Source organism: Equus przewalskii, chromosome 2 (genome assembly GCF_037783145.1).
Source record: "Equus przewalskii isolate Varuska chromosome 2, EquPr2, whole genome shotgun sequence".
Taxonomy (NCBI): Eukaryota; Metazoa; Chordata; class Mammalia; order Perissodactyla; family Equidae; genus Equus; species Equus przewalskii.
The window spans coordinates 38,016,563-38,030,647 of NC_091832.1; the positions used below are offsets into that span (position 1 = coordinate 38,016,563).

The window sequence follows — 14,085 nt, forward strand, 5'->3', positions numbered from 1 at the left end:
ATAAACAGCTGCAATTTTCTGATTCTGTCTGTTTATCTCCTTGCCCAAGGTTCTGTAAACCTTTGCTTTTTGGTTTCAAATAGGAGAGCTCCTTTCAATGTTTCTTTTAATGCAGGCTTAGTGGTGATGAACTCCCTCAGCTTTTGTTTATCTGAGACAGCTTTTTCTTCTCCATTGTATCTGAAGGACAGTTTTGCTGGATAGAATATTCTTGGCTGAAAGTTTTTGTCTTTAAGTATTTTGAATATATAATTCCATTCCCTCTAATCTGTAAGGTTTCTGCTGAGAAATCTGCTGAAAGCCTGATAGATGTTCCTTTGTAGGTTATTTTATTTTGCCTTTCTGCCTTAATATTTTTTCTTTGTCATTGACTTTTGCCAGTTTTAATATTATATGCCTTGGAAAAGGCCTTTTTACACTGATGGAATTGGGAGGTCTATTGTCTTCATGTAGCTGTAAGTCCAGTTCTTTACCCAGGTTTTGGAAGTTCTCAGCTATTATTTCTTTGAACAAGCTCTCTGCTCCTTTCTCCCTCTGGAATACCTATAATCCTTATGTTGCATTTCCTAGTTGAGTTGGATATTTCCCGAAGAATTTCTTCATTTTTTAAATATCTTAGTTCTCTCTCCTCCTCCACCTGAAGCATTTCTATATTTCTATCTTCTAATTCACTAATTCTGTCCTCCATAAAGTCAGCTCTGTTTCTTATGGTTTCTAGATTATTTTTTATCTCATTAATTGTGCTCTTCATATCCAGAATTTCTGTATAGTTTTCTTAATGGCTTCAATTTCTTTGGTGAAGTATTCCTTCTGTTCATTAATTTTATTCCTGAGCTCATGGAACTGTCTTTCTGTGTTTTCTTATAACCTGTTGAGTTTTCTTTATGACAATTATTTTGAATTCTCTGTCACTTAGATTGCAATCTTCCATTACTTCAAGATTGGTTTCTGGAGACTTGTCATTTTCTTTCTGCTCCGAAATGTTACTGTAGTTTTTCATGGTGTTTGGTGAATTGATCCTCTGCCAGTGCATGTGTGGTAGTAGATTCTACCTGCTGCTGCTTGGGCAAGGGGCAGGAGCTGTGTTTTCTGATCCTGCCCCATCTGCTGGTAGTTGTGCTGGTAGGGCCACTCTGCGTTTGCATGGGCTGGCTGCAGCTGCTGGGCAGGTTGTGCTCATGCGGGTGAGCCTCTGGGCTTGACAGGCAGGTCGTGCATGTGCAGGAGGGGCCACTGTGCTCAGCAAGGGACCAGCTTAGCTGCTGCACTAGGCAGGAGGGGTGCTTTCTTTTGTGTAGTCTGGCACTGTGCTCACAGCTGGGTTGGCTGAGCTGCCACACTTGGTGGGTGGGGCACCTTCACAGGGGCTGAGCCACTGTCACTTGGTGGGGAGTGTTCCCATGGGCAGGGCCACCTCAGTAGGTGGGTGCTCCCACGGGCCAAGCTACCACTCCAAGAGTTCACACCCTGGCTGGGCTGCCCCTACCTCCACTTACCGTTGTGCTATCCACTGTGTGAGGATCCACAACCTAGACTGCTGCCACCAGGGAGGGGGAGGGGTCCTCTCACCTAGTTTGACTGCTTCCCAGGGATCCAGTCCCCCCACTTTCAGACTTATGGCTGCGTGGATCTCTCAGGCATCCTGTTGTGCTGTGTAGGGAGTCCTCTGCTGGTTAATGAACGTCCATTTAGTTGTAATTTAGAGGGGAGAGACAAAGGGGACAACTCACTTGGCCATGATGGTGACATCACTCCTTTATGTTCTTTTTAAGACTCTTTTTCTTAAATGAAATTTTCTCCATTAAAAAATATAACAACTAAATATAGTATATACACACAATGGAATATTGTTTGGCCTTAAAAAGGAAGGAAATTCTGACACATGCTACAGCATGGATGAACCTTGAAGACATGATGCTAAGTGAAATAAGCCAGTCACATATATTGTACGATTCCACTTATATGAAGTGCCTAGAACAGTCAAAATTCATAGAAACAGAAAGTAGAATGTAGTTACCAGGGGCTGGGAGGAGGGACAAATGGGGAGTTAGTGTTTAATGAGGACAGAATTTCAGTTTGAGAAGAAAACATTCTGGAGATGGATGGTGGTGATGGTTGCATAACAACGTGAATGTACTTAATGCCACTGAACTGCACACTTAATAGTTAAAATGGTAAGTTTTATGTCATGTATATTTTACCACAAGAAAAAAAAGAACACGAAAATATTAATTTGAAAGATATATGCACCCCCATATTCATGGCAGCATTTTTCACAATAGCCAAGACTTGGAAGCAACCTAAGTGCCCATCAAAAGATGAATGGATAAAGAAGATACGCTGTATATATATACAATGGAATATTAGTCAGCCTTAAAAAAAGACAAAATCATGTCATTTGCGACAACATAGATGGACCCTGAGGATATTATGCTAAGCAAAATAAGTCAGACAGAGAAAGACAAACACCATATGATTTCACTCATATGTGGGAGATAAACAAACAAACACATAGATACAGAGAACAGGTTGTTGGTTACCAGAGGGGAAGGGGGTGGGGGGAGGGTGAAAGGGGTAATGGGACACATATGTATGGTGATGGATGGAAAGTAGGCCTTTGGTGGTGAACTTGATGCAGTTTATACAGAAGCCGAAATATAATGATGTACACCTGAAATTTACACACTGTTATAAATCAATGTGACCCCCCCCCCACCAAAAAAAAGTCACATCTGCAAATGTCACTTTCAAGCTGAAATAGAGTTGTAGGATTTTGGATCTGAAAGGGATTATTGTCATGAGTTGGTCAGCCCAGAGTTTCTGAAATGTCTCAGAGTTTCTGAAATGTCAGTGTTGGGCTGGCTGCAATGAATCAGCCAGGGGTAACCCTGCCATTCCAGTCCTGGATATTTACCCAGGAGAAACGAAATCATAATTCCACAAAAGATTTGTATACAAATATCCACAGCAGCTCTATTCAGAATAGCCCCAAACTGGCAACAATCCAAATGCCCATCAACAGGAGAAAGGAAAAACTAGTTGTGGTATATCCACACAATTTACCACTCCCCAGTTACAAAATGAATGAACTATTGAAACACACAACAACTTGGATGAATTGCAAAAATATTTTGCTGAGTGAAAGCTGTCAAATATAAAAGTATATATACTGTAGGATCCATTTCTATGAAGTTATAGACTAGGCAAAACTAATGTATACTGATAGAACTCAGAACAGTGGTTGCATGGAGGGAGGACAGAGGGGGAGGAATTTTCTAGAGTGATAGAAATATCTGGTATCTCATAGGGATATGAATTACATGAGGGTATGCATTTGTCAAAACTCATCAAACTGTATACCCAGGATCTATGCATTTCACTGCATGTGAATTCATCACAATTTTTTAAAAAGATAATTTAAAAAAGAGTCACTCAGGGAGCTTATCAAAATATTGCCCCCGAGAGATTCTGGTTCAGTAGGTCTGGAGCGAGAGCCTGGCATCTGAAGGCTTAAAACACTCACAGGCGAGCTGCATGGTCAGCTGGGTTCCGCCAGCCCACTCCCTCCTGCCATGTTGGTCTCGAGGCGGGAACTGCCTTCCCACACTCCTTCTCCCTGCATCCTCCACTCCTGAAGGAGGCAGGTGGTCCCTCCTTGAACCTTAGCTCACAAGCACAAGTCACTTCTCAGATCTGCTCAACAAGACTAGACCAAGTCCTTTCTCATGCAGAGGTCAGGAAGGAGATCTTCAGGAGTGCAGACTATGGGTGGGACCTGACTGCCTGGGTTCAAATTTCAACTCCTCTCTGACCAGCAGAATCACCTTGGGCAAGTTCCTATGCCTCAGTTTCCTTGTTTGTAAAATGGAGATGCTGATGTGCTTATTAGCACCCACCTCGGAGGGCAGATGTGAGGATTCAAGATGTCAATACAAAAATATAAAGCCGTATTAATCATGTTTTCTATTTTCTATACATTATAATGCTTTGACATCTCGGGATACTCTGGATCTGGGAGGGACCGCCCTTCCCACAGCTAGCTAAACCCTAGAGATAGCAAACAACTTGCCTGCCATCAGGCCTCTGACATGCACACCAACCATTCCAGAGCCCGTACCCCCAACCACCTCCTTCATCCAAGTCTTGCCCACCAAGTCAATATTCCCCTGTCTGAAGTCACCCCAGGGCCAGGTATTGGACAACTAGAGATCACCTATTCAGCCTAGAGACTGCCAAAATCACTCAAACTATCCAATCCTAAACTTACTCAGCACATTTACCCTGCCTCACCCACTCCTTCCTGAGAAAACTCCAATAAATGCTCTGGCCGATGCTTTCTCCTTGCCCCTTCTGCCTCCTGACCCACCCTCGTGCTTTCCCACATGGCCCTGCATGGAGAGGCGTGGCCCCTCTCTCTTGGGAACTGTATGTAACAAACTATCTTTTCAATGGTAATCGTCCCCTGATCTCTTGGATTTACCATAGCTGAAAAAGTCAAAATTCTGGGTACATTTTAACACAAGCATGAGAAGAGCACCTGGCACATAGTAGGCCTACAAAAGATAGAGTCTACACGTTGACAGAACCTTTTGCTACTTTTTCACAGCACTTGCCATAATCTGTAATTATAGATTTGGGGGATCATTTGATTAATGTCTGTCTCTCTCATTAACCTCTAAGCTCTGAGAAGGAAGATCAATGTCCATTTCTTTATTCACTATTATACGCCCAGCACCGAGCCAAGTGCCAGGCAAAGAGCAAGGCCTTAAGAAAGACTTGACGAATGAACGATGACCTGCTGGCTTGCAGTTAAGCTCTCCTTTAGTAGATAGTGACATCTAAGCCAGGGAGGCGAAGTGACTCACCAAATCACACAGCCCATTGAGTCAGAGCTCAGGCGTCAAGGCCCCCTGACGCTCAAGGCCCCTTCTGTCATACCAGACAGTCACTCTCAAATCTGGGGCCTGAACTTGTAAGCCATGGGAAGCAGCCCAGGCCCCCCGAACAGTCCACTTCTGCAAATGCCAAAGCTGCTTGGATGCCCAGGAGGTGCTGGGATGTCTCCTTGCCGGGCTGCCTTCCTTTGCTCACCCCAGTGAACTATTTTCAATCACTACACAGTTTCCTGTCGCTACTCAGCAGCTTTTTGATATATTGGTGCAGACCTTGACACTATTATGGATTTGGCAGGCCACGTCCTTGGTGTCTCTTCACAGATGGGAGCTGGCTCATGGGATCCCCATCAATAATTCCCAGGGCCTGGAAGCGGCCTCCTCTCCATATCATGTAATTGCCAAGCTGATTCTCAACCCTTCCTGGAGGGAACCCTGGAGCAGCTTCCCTTGGCTTCGGGGGGGTGGGTGTCTGTCATCACCAAGGCCTGGGAATGAGTCCCTAGGGGGCCTTAGAGTCTGTCATCAACTCTCGGAATTCTTGGATTCTACTCCTAACCCCCAGGCCAAAAAGACCAGCTGCTAGTCTCGTGGGTGAGCAATTCATGAGCCAGTTGATTTCTACAGGCTGGAAGCTTCACTTAGATTGACCATGGAGATATTTCTGCCTTTCCTGTGGGAGTCTTAGGTATCAACATTTAAGTTCTAAGAACCATTTTAAGTTAAACAATGGCCAGGTCTCAAAAAAAATAAGACAATTGATTATATTCAGAAGTCCTTTAAACCTAAAGGAGAGCAGCAGAGAATGAAGGAAAAAGTCCAGGCTTCGAGGTCAAACAAATCTGGGCCAGGGTCCCAGTCTGGTCTCTCAGCAGCCTCGTGACTTGGTCATGTGACTTAATTTTTCTGATTCTCGGTCTTCTTTACAAAGTGAAGATGATAAGACCTGTTATGTGAAGCAAGGCATACAATGCTCTCGTCACAGTAGAGGCACACAGGAGGCACTGAATAAATGCTAAAATAGAAAGATAGTGCTGTTGATGATAACACTCCAACTGTATGCATCCTTACCGCTGACTCAGCCCTTATCCCATACATTGTGTGTGTTTCTTCCTTTTGTTATTGAGATAAAACTCTCATACCATAGAATTCACCCTTTTAAAGTACATAATTCAGTGGTTTTTAGTATGTTCACAAAGTTGTGCAACCATCATCACTATATAATTCCAGAACATTTTCATCAGCCTCAAAAGAAACTATACCCATTAGCATTCACTCCCCATTCTCCTCTCCCTCCAGCCCCTGGCAACCACTAATCTGCTTTCTGTCTCTATGGATTTGCCTATTCGGGGTATTTCATATGAATGGACTCACAATACGTGGCCTTTTGTGTCTGGCTTTTTCACTTAGAACAACGTTTTCAAAGTTCATCCAGGTCATAGCATATATCACAGCTTTGTTCCTTTTTATTGCTAAGTAATATTCCACTGTACGGATATACCACTTCTCTGCATCCATCCATCAACTGATGGACATATGGGTTGTCTCCACTCTCTGGCTCCCATTCATTATTTTCTTCGATCCTTACAACCTTCCCTATAGGAAGACAGAGCAGGTACAATTTTGTCCATCACAGAGATGGGAACTGAGGCTCAGGGAGGTGAACCGACTTCACTAAGGTCACTTAGCTGGCTAGGCACATGCTAGGGATCAAGGCCAATCTTCTTGACCTCCTCACGTTCAGCCCACGTCTCAGAGGGAGACAGGAGGGACCAGTGTTTTGCGTGCCTAGAGAGAATCCAACAGCATATTACAGATCATTTCAGCTTGGGCTTGTGGGCGAGGAATGAGCATAATTAAAGATCATCCTGCTTCGTTACCCCAGCAGGGGAGTCAACAGCTGACTCCAAGTGGATCAGCGCCAGCATCGAAGGATGGAATACAGTTCATCCTCACTAACTAGAAAACCCAGTAACAATCCAATCTTGTCCTTGAGGCTTTGCCGGGGATTCTCAAGTTGCATTGCTAGTCACCGTCCCTCTGCCATTCCCGACATGTCAGGTCAGATGCTCCTTCGCCTCCTCTGCATTCTTTCCCCCTTTTCATTTTCTTGTGCTTAGACCTGGAGGAGCTGACCGTACACATGGCAGAGAGCAAAGCCAACAGGAAAGCCACCAGCAATCATAGAAAAAGAAGACAGAAATAACCCACGTGGCGAGCAGGGATCTATCCTATCAAAGGCAGGGCCAGAGTGTCTCAGAGAACCACCTTGGCTACTCCCGGAAAGTCCTCATTTCACATGCGATGAACAATTATTGAGCACATACTTTGATTCAACATTCATTCACCAATATATTTACTCTACATCTCCTGCGCGTCAGGCCTGGAAACATCAGAAGATGACATCAGAAGTAAAAACAGGGTCCAACTCTGAAATTTAAATTCTCATGATGGAGACAGAGAATAGGTATGCAAACAAAGGAGGAAAAAGGAAATAACAAAGGAAAGAAATGAGTGGTGGTGGGCGGAGTCAGGCTGCCCCACTTGACCAGGTGCCACACACTGGTCTAGGCATCAAGAGTACAGGCATGAAAGACCCAGGAGCATCTTCCAAGTGGAAGGACGAACACTGCAGGAGAGAACAGCCAAAGCAGGAGGGAAGATTTTTACAGAAAACACCTCCAAAGCCCTAGAGCCCCGCCCACCACCTCTCCAGTCATCTCCTACCAGACGTCTGGGGGCCACCCCTCAGGCTGCCTCCTGCTGCTGGGCATCTGCGCCTCACTCTGAGGATGCGACTTCCAGGGCTCCCGCCCCGCTGCCCCACCAACAGCAGGTCAGGGTGTGACTGATCCTGCAGAGTGAACGCAGCACAGCCTGATGACAGGCTGTGGCCTTTGCTCCTGGCAGCCGTGACATCCCCCGAGGAGGAACAAACCAGCTGTCCCAATGGGTTACACAAAATAGTGTAGTCAAGTCACTCTGTCCAAATAACTGACACTGCGGGACTGACCCCAATGCCAGCACAGGGCAGCTGGGAGGGAGGGAACATGGATGCCTTGATGATGTCATTGCTCTGAGCACACGTGTAGATAAAGCAATTTCCCAATTGATTTTGTTTCTAAACCAAACCTCCGTCTACCTCCAGCTAAAGGCCCACTCACGCTGCCATAGAAACATCAACAGCAGCATCCCAAGGTTGGCTGAGAACCAGTAGTCAAGACATTCAGCCTCAGTCCTCTGCTCAAGCTTAGACTTGCCCAACTCACCCTGGTGAGTGGCAAAGGCTGGGGCTGCATGAATAAAATCTACCTTGGGAAGGTAACATCTACCCCTGGGGGGCAGAGAGTCTCAAAGGAGAGGAGAGGCGAAGCCACTAAGCGCCGCCCTGGCATGCAGAAGTGCCCCCTCCATCCCAGAGCCCAGGGTGAGCCGTGCTTTCAGCCATGAGTTCACTAAATTGATCAAATCCATGCATAGGCGGCTTCCGGTCCTCTGGGTGACCAAAGCTGCACTAAAGAGAGAGTGCATTTTACCGCGCTGCAGGGAGGATCTCCCTGGACTACCACAGGGTTTGCTTTTAGTTCTACTGTGTACCTTCAATGCCTCCTAATGCACATATAAAACAGATCTGCTGGAGAAGCTAGAAGGCCAGGGTCAGTGCTCCAGGACCAGAGAGGTGAATCGGAAAATTCCAGGCTCAGCTCTGCTGCCGACCACCTGTCCATCTTTGAGCCAGTTTCTGCTCCTCTCTGGGCCTCCACTTCCCCATCCATAAGATAAGGAGGTTGGATTAGATCAGTGGTTATAGAACTTCAATGTGCACAAGAATGACCTGAGAAGCTTGTTGAAACTCATATCCCTGGGCGCCACTCTAGAAGAGCTGGATTCAGTAGGTCTGGGGAAGCGGCCACAAAAGCTGCATTCGAATTGAGGTCCAGGGTGAATCACACACGGGAGGACTGAGGACCACACTTTAGAAACCCTCGATGCTCCATAAGGGCCTTTTTAAAGATTCTGAACGTTAAAGATGTTAAGATTCTTCAGCCTGGGAAGAGGAGGCTCAAGGAGGATGTACTGGCACCAAGAATTCAGGGAAGATTTTGTATGAAGATGTGGACCTGTACCAATTCCTGGTGCATTTTCATTCACACACTCTGGCATCTCCTTGCCTCCATTTCCTTGGGCAGCGCAAGGAGCGCGATGGATACAACAGCATCCTGCATGCCTCCCTTCTCCAGCTGCTTCTCCTACCGTGAAACTCGGGGGCTGGCGCTGACGATCTGCAAAGGCCCCTCCTCCCCAACATTCTGGATTTCAGGTATTCTTTAAACAAACTGTGTACTTTTGTACATATCACGCATGCTTTTGTTCAATCCATCATCAGTTCCCGTATCAAAACAATCAAATCCTCACAAGACTGTGATCGCTGCTTCTGGAAAGGAAAGAAATGCACCTGGTCACTCTGAAGCCATCACCGGGGATGTCCAAGAAGTTCTGCCGTGGGTGGGCACCACGACTCTGTGTCCATGTCGGCACCAGCCAGCCCCTTGCAGAATCCACCTCCGGCCAAGGACGGGAAGTAGGATTGGTAAATCTCAGTGCAACTTAGCTCATCGCTGCCTCTGATGGGAGGGAAGGGACAGTGAAATCCTTTGGCAGGTCTCCCTCTCTTGTACCCTGAAACCTCTAGCTCAAAGTGGAGCAAAAAACCAAGGTGAGGCCTCGCCTAGGCTGTTGGGCAGCTGTCATTCCTTTGGGTCACCCTGAACTTTGAACACCTCTTCTATGTCTGAGAGTTCCCCACCTATGAGCCCAGATCTTTCCAAATTAGAAGGAAGAAACTTTCTTCCTTAGCCTCGTTTGCACATGAAATGGACTCCAACAATCAGACTGTGCCCAAGCCCAAAGTGAAGCTCAAGGCTGGGAGAAACGGGCCGGGGCAGACCTCAGGCAAGGGCACGGCAGCTCCATCCAGTCCCTGGAGACAGTTGTGACAGCAGCATAGAGGTGGCACTTCGTGCCAGCACCGGGGCTACACTCTGTGCCCAGCAGTGGTGGCACTGGCGTCTTCACAAAGCGATTCTCCAACGAGATCTGGGCAGAGTACCTCCCATGCTCCAGCTGTGCAGCTGCCCCGAGCCTGGCTGTCTGACCTGGAGATCCTAGGAGCTCCCGGATGGATTGCCTTTGACAAATTCTGTATCTGCTTAAATTTGCAGAGATCAAGTCTGTCATCTGCACCAAAACACCTGGATACAGGTGATTCACCGGACACAGGCAGAGAGGGAGAAGTGATTCTTCAGGCGGGATCTAAGACGACTGAGCTTTCAGAAACCTTCCGCCCATGAGCTCTTCAAGAAAGAGCCAGACAGTTATGGAATTGACCTGTCGAAAAGGAAGGCTCGGTCCACGCCATGTTCAAAGGTTTTTCCTCCTCTTGATGACCTGTCGACATGACAGCCTGGCTGAGAATACTGGGCAGAGGACATTGGAGAGAAAAATCTTTCTTTTCTTCTTCTTAATCTACTCTTCAATTTGGAGGAAATGAACCAAAATAAGTGAACCATGAAGTGAAGGCTGTAGCATGGGGCGGCCTTTTGTTCCCGAACCAGCCCAGGGAATGCAAATGAGCCCAGAGCTGCTCTTCTCTTTGTGGCCTTGACCTCCTTGACGTCACGCACATTAGACAAATTCTGCCAGCTCAGGCTGCATAAATAACCCCGTGGGGATGGTGTGTCTCCCGAAAGAGAAAAAGGACAAAGTTCTCAGGCAAGGATGTTCATTTCTAGGCTGCAGAAGCTCTAAAGTATTAAAAGACCAGCAATAATTAGAAAAGCGTTTTTGTAATATTCTTCCCTCTGAAGAGAGGAACACAAAGGTGCTCAGAGACTCGTGCTAATGGGAAAATGGAATGTTCTGCAAAGAGCGCCTTTGAATCGTGCTCCACAGCTCGCTCTCTGGCAATCGCAGACACACAAATGAAGGGTCTGATTTTCCAATTTTCAGAAAGTACAGGGCAAGAACTTTCTGGATGGAAATGAGGTTTAAAAAGAAAAAGAAAAGAAAGGCAGTGAATTAAAAGGAGGTAGAGACACATTTTCATTTTTACTTTTCTCTATTATATAGAGTTTCCTTCCTGAGTATTATGAAACTAGGATGTCTTGAACAGCAATAAAAAAAAGTATGGGCTTTTTGCCCATTGGGGGAAACTCTACTGCCTTCTCTGACTGTCTGAAAGGTAGACAAGTAGATGGTGGGCATATCTCACAGTCTGACCATGAAGAAATCAAGAGCGTGTGCGCAGGCAGCCAGGCCAAGCGAGCCTTTAATGTACGTTTCATGAATGGGTGAGGGAAGGAAGGATGAAATCACTGGTTTGCCATTCGCCTGGCCTGCAGCCCAGACTGACTTCCTTTCTGTTTCTCCAAAGACCTTGACATCCACTCATTCATTTAATAACAGTTTACTAAGCACCTACTGTGTACCAGGAAGGAACCAAACAGACAGAAGTCTCTGCCCTTCTGGGGTTTACATTCTAGCAGGGGAAGCAGATTATAAATAAGACACACACAAGTAAAATATATATGTTAGTCGCATGTGCTATGGAGAAAGAATAAAATAAGGAGGAGGGACAGGAAGCAGCACAGGAAGACTGAAATCTCATGATTACACATCGGCCTTACTGTCCCGAAAGAAACCAAATTTAGACAATAGGCCTAATTCGAGGGTTCCCTCCTCCAGGAAGCCTTTACCGACCATCCTCGCCCACTGATCAGTGGTTAGCTAATCTTTCAATGCCTTTGTCCACCAGGGTTTATCACCTTCAGCACTACTGACATTTTGGGCTGGACGATTCTCTGTTGCTGGGCTGTCCTGTGCATTGTGGAATGTTCGGCAGCAACCCTGGCCTCTACCCACTAGATGCCAAAAGTATTTCCAGCTCCCAGCTATGACAACCAAAAGCGTCTCCAGACACGGCTAAATGTCCCCTGAGGGATAAAAGCGCCCCTGGTTGAGAACCACTGGTCTACCATTTGCTATTCAAAGGATGTCCCTGGACCAGCAGCCTGGGCGTCACCTAGGCGTTGGTTAGAAATGCAGACTCTCAGGTGCTATGCCCAGATCTACTTATTCAGCATGAGTATCTTCACAAGATCCTTGGGAGGTTCATATGCACATTAAATATTTGAGAAGGAAAGGTCTACACCATTCATTCGACCCCTAGAAAAATGATTCTCAAACTCCTGGTGTGCATCAGAATCCCCTGGAGGGCTTGCTAACAGTAAGGATGCCCAGGGGCCTCCCCAGATCTATGGAATCAGAATCTGAGAGCATGGGGTCATGGCATCTGGGGTTTTAGCCAGCATCCCAGGTGACTCTGCTGTACAAGAACATTTGAGAATCAACACTTCTCAAGGAGTGGTTCTCAAAGAGTGGCCCCCAGATCAGCAGCATCTTGGTGCTTCTTAGAAATGCAGATTATCAGGCCCCACCTGAGATTTACTGAATCCGAAACTCTCGTGAGAGGGCCAGCCATCTGTTTCAAGAGGTTTCCAGGTGATTCCGAGGCTCACTCAAGTTGAGAACTACTGTCTTAGACTAGGGGGTTGCGAACACAATTGTCTTCAGGGGCGAGGCATGGCTGCACGGGGCTGATAAAGATGAAGTATCTAGGGAGGACTTGTAATTTACCAGAGAGTCTACGTTCTCACTCATGATATTTGAATAAAAAAACATATTTGAATAAGAAAAAGAAAACTTGCTAGCCAAATAAAACACTCTGTAGACCAGATCAGCTGGGGGCCACAACTTTGCCATCCTGTAAGAGATGGCATCTTATATGGCTGTTCTCTTTCTAAGGAAACCTGGATGCCTCCTCAAGTCAGCAGTGATCCCCTTGAGGACAGACCTCTAATTCTTGGCCAGCCGTAAGACGTTAGTGGCACCCAGGAAAAGTTGGTTGGTTGTTGATTAATTCTCATTGCACCAAACTATTTCAATACAAACAAAAGCCCAAAGGAGAGTTTCAGCGAGGACAGGTCTGAATGTGGGAGGCCAGCTTCCTGGAGACTCGGTTCTATTTTTTGAAAATTGAATGGTTGGATTACAGCAGAGTTTCTCAACTTTAGCACTGCGGACATGTGGGGCCAGGTAGGTCTTTGTTATGGGGGGACCGTCTCGCTCCTTGTAGGATGCTTAGCAGCATCCCTGACCTCTACTCACTAGATGCTAACAGCACCTCACCCAGATGACAACCAAAAATGTTTCCAGACACGGCCCAACGTGTCCCAGAGGGGCAATTGCCTCTGGATGGTAACCCTGGATTACAGGGAGGAAGGGGCAAAAAGAAGAGGGAAATCAGCCTTGACGTTTAAGCCAAGGTCTCGCTCTTCTCACAGCGGCCCTGGCCAAGGATGGAGCAAGGAGGCAGTCCAAGGGCTGGCATTGTCACCCAGGCACCCCTCCTTTCCTGGGCTGTCTTTGCCGTGGAGCTCCTTTTGGGCTGCCCGAGCTTTGTCAGGTCTCCGTGGACGCCCCCCTGCCTAATCCTCTTCCTCACCTTGCCTGTCACAATTGCTGCTCCCAGATAAGCCTTCCACACTCCTAACTCCACGCCCATGTCTGCTTCCCACATGTGAAAGCCAGCAACACTGGGCACGGCAGCCTAAGTGTTGAGCTTCATTTGCTTGCACTTGTGTCTGTTCAAAATTCCTGCAGAATCAAAAACCCTTTTGTGGTCCTAGACAGAATGAAGATGCTAACCAAATCCGTCCTCTCAGATAAGGGAGTGAGGGCACCCCAGGTGCGGGCAGGGAAGAGGGGTGGATACGCCCCAGACTGGGCTCCTTGCTTCCAACAAGGGTCTCACTCTTAATTATGATTATCTTTACAACATCCTATCGTTCCCAAGCAACAGAAGAAACTCCTTGGTAACAACAGGTTAAAAGATATTTGCGAATAACATAAATCTTTGAAAATCCCCCTTCTGTCCAAGTCCATGATAAATGCGCTCTGTCTGAGGGGTCTCCAGGGTCTCCGCATGCGCTCTATTTTGTATACTGCTCCGGGAGAAGAGAATTCCAGACCCCAACTCCTTTTAAATACATAACAGATTACAGTTACAAATTGATATCAAGTGGCGTGAGCTGCAGCCAGCTTTATGCCATTAGCATGCACCTATTCTATAATT

The 14,085-nt window shown here is 46.6% G+C and overlaps 1 protein-coding gene across 5 annotated transcripts in view; it reads right to left on the reverse strand.

Moving 5' to 3' along the window:
• The window catches only part of KAZN (kazrin, periplakin interacting protein), a 1,021,468-nt gene that overhangs the window by 367,662 nt on the left and 639,721 nt on the right, over positions 1-14,085 (reverse strand). The gene's annotated exons all lie outside the window — the stretch shown is intronic.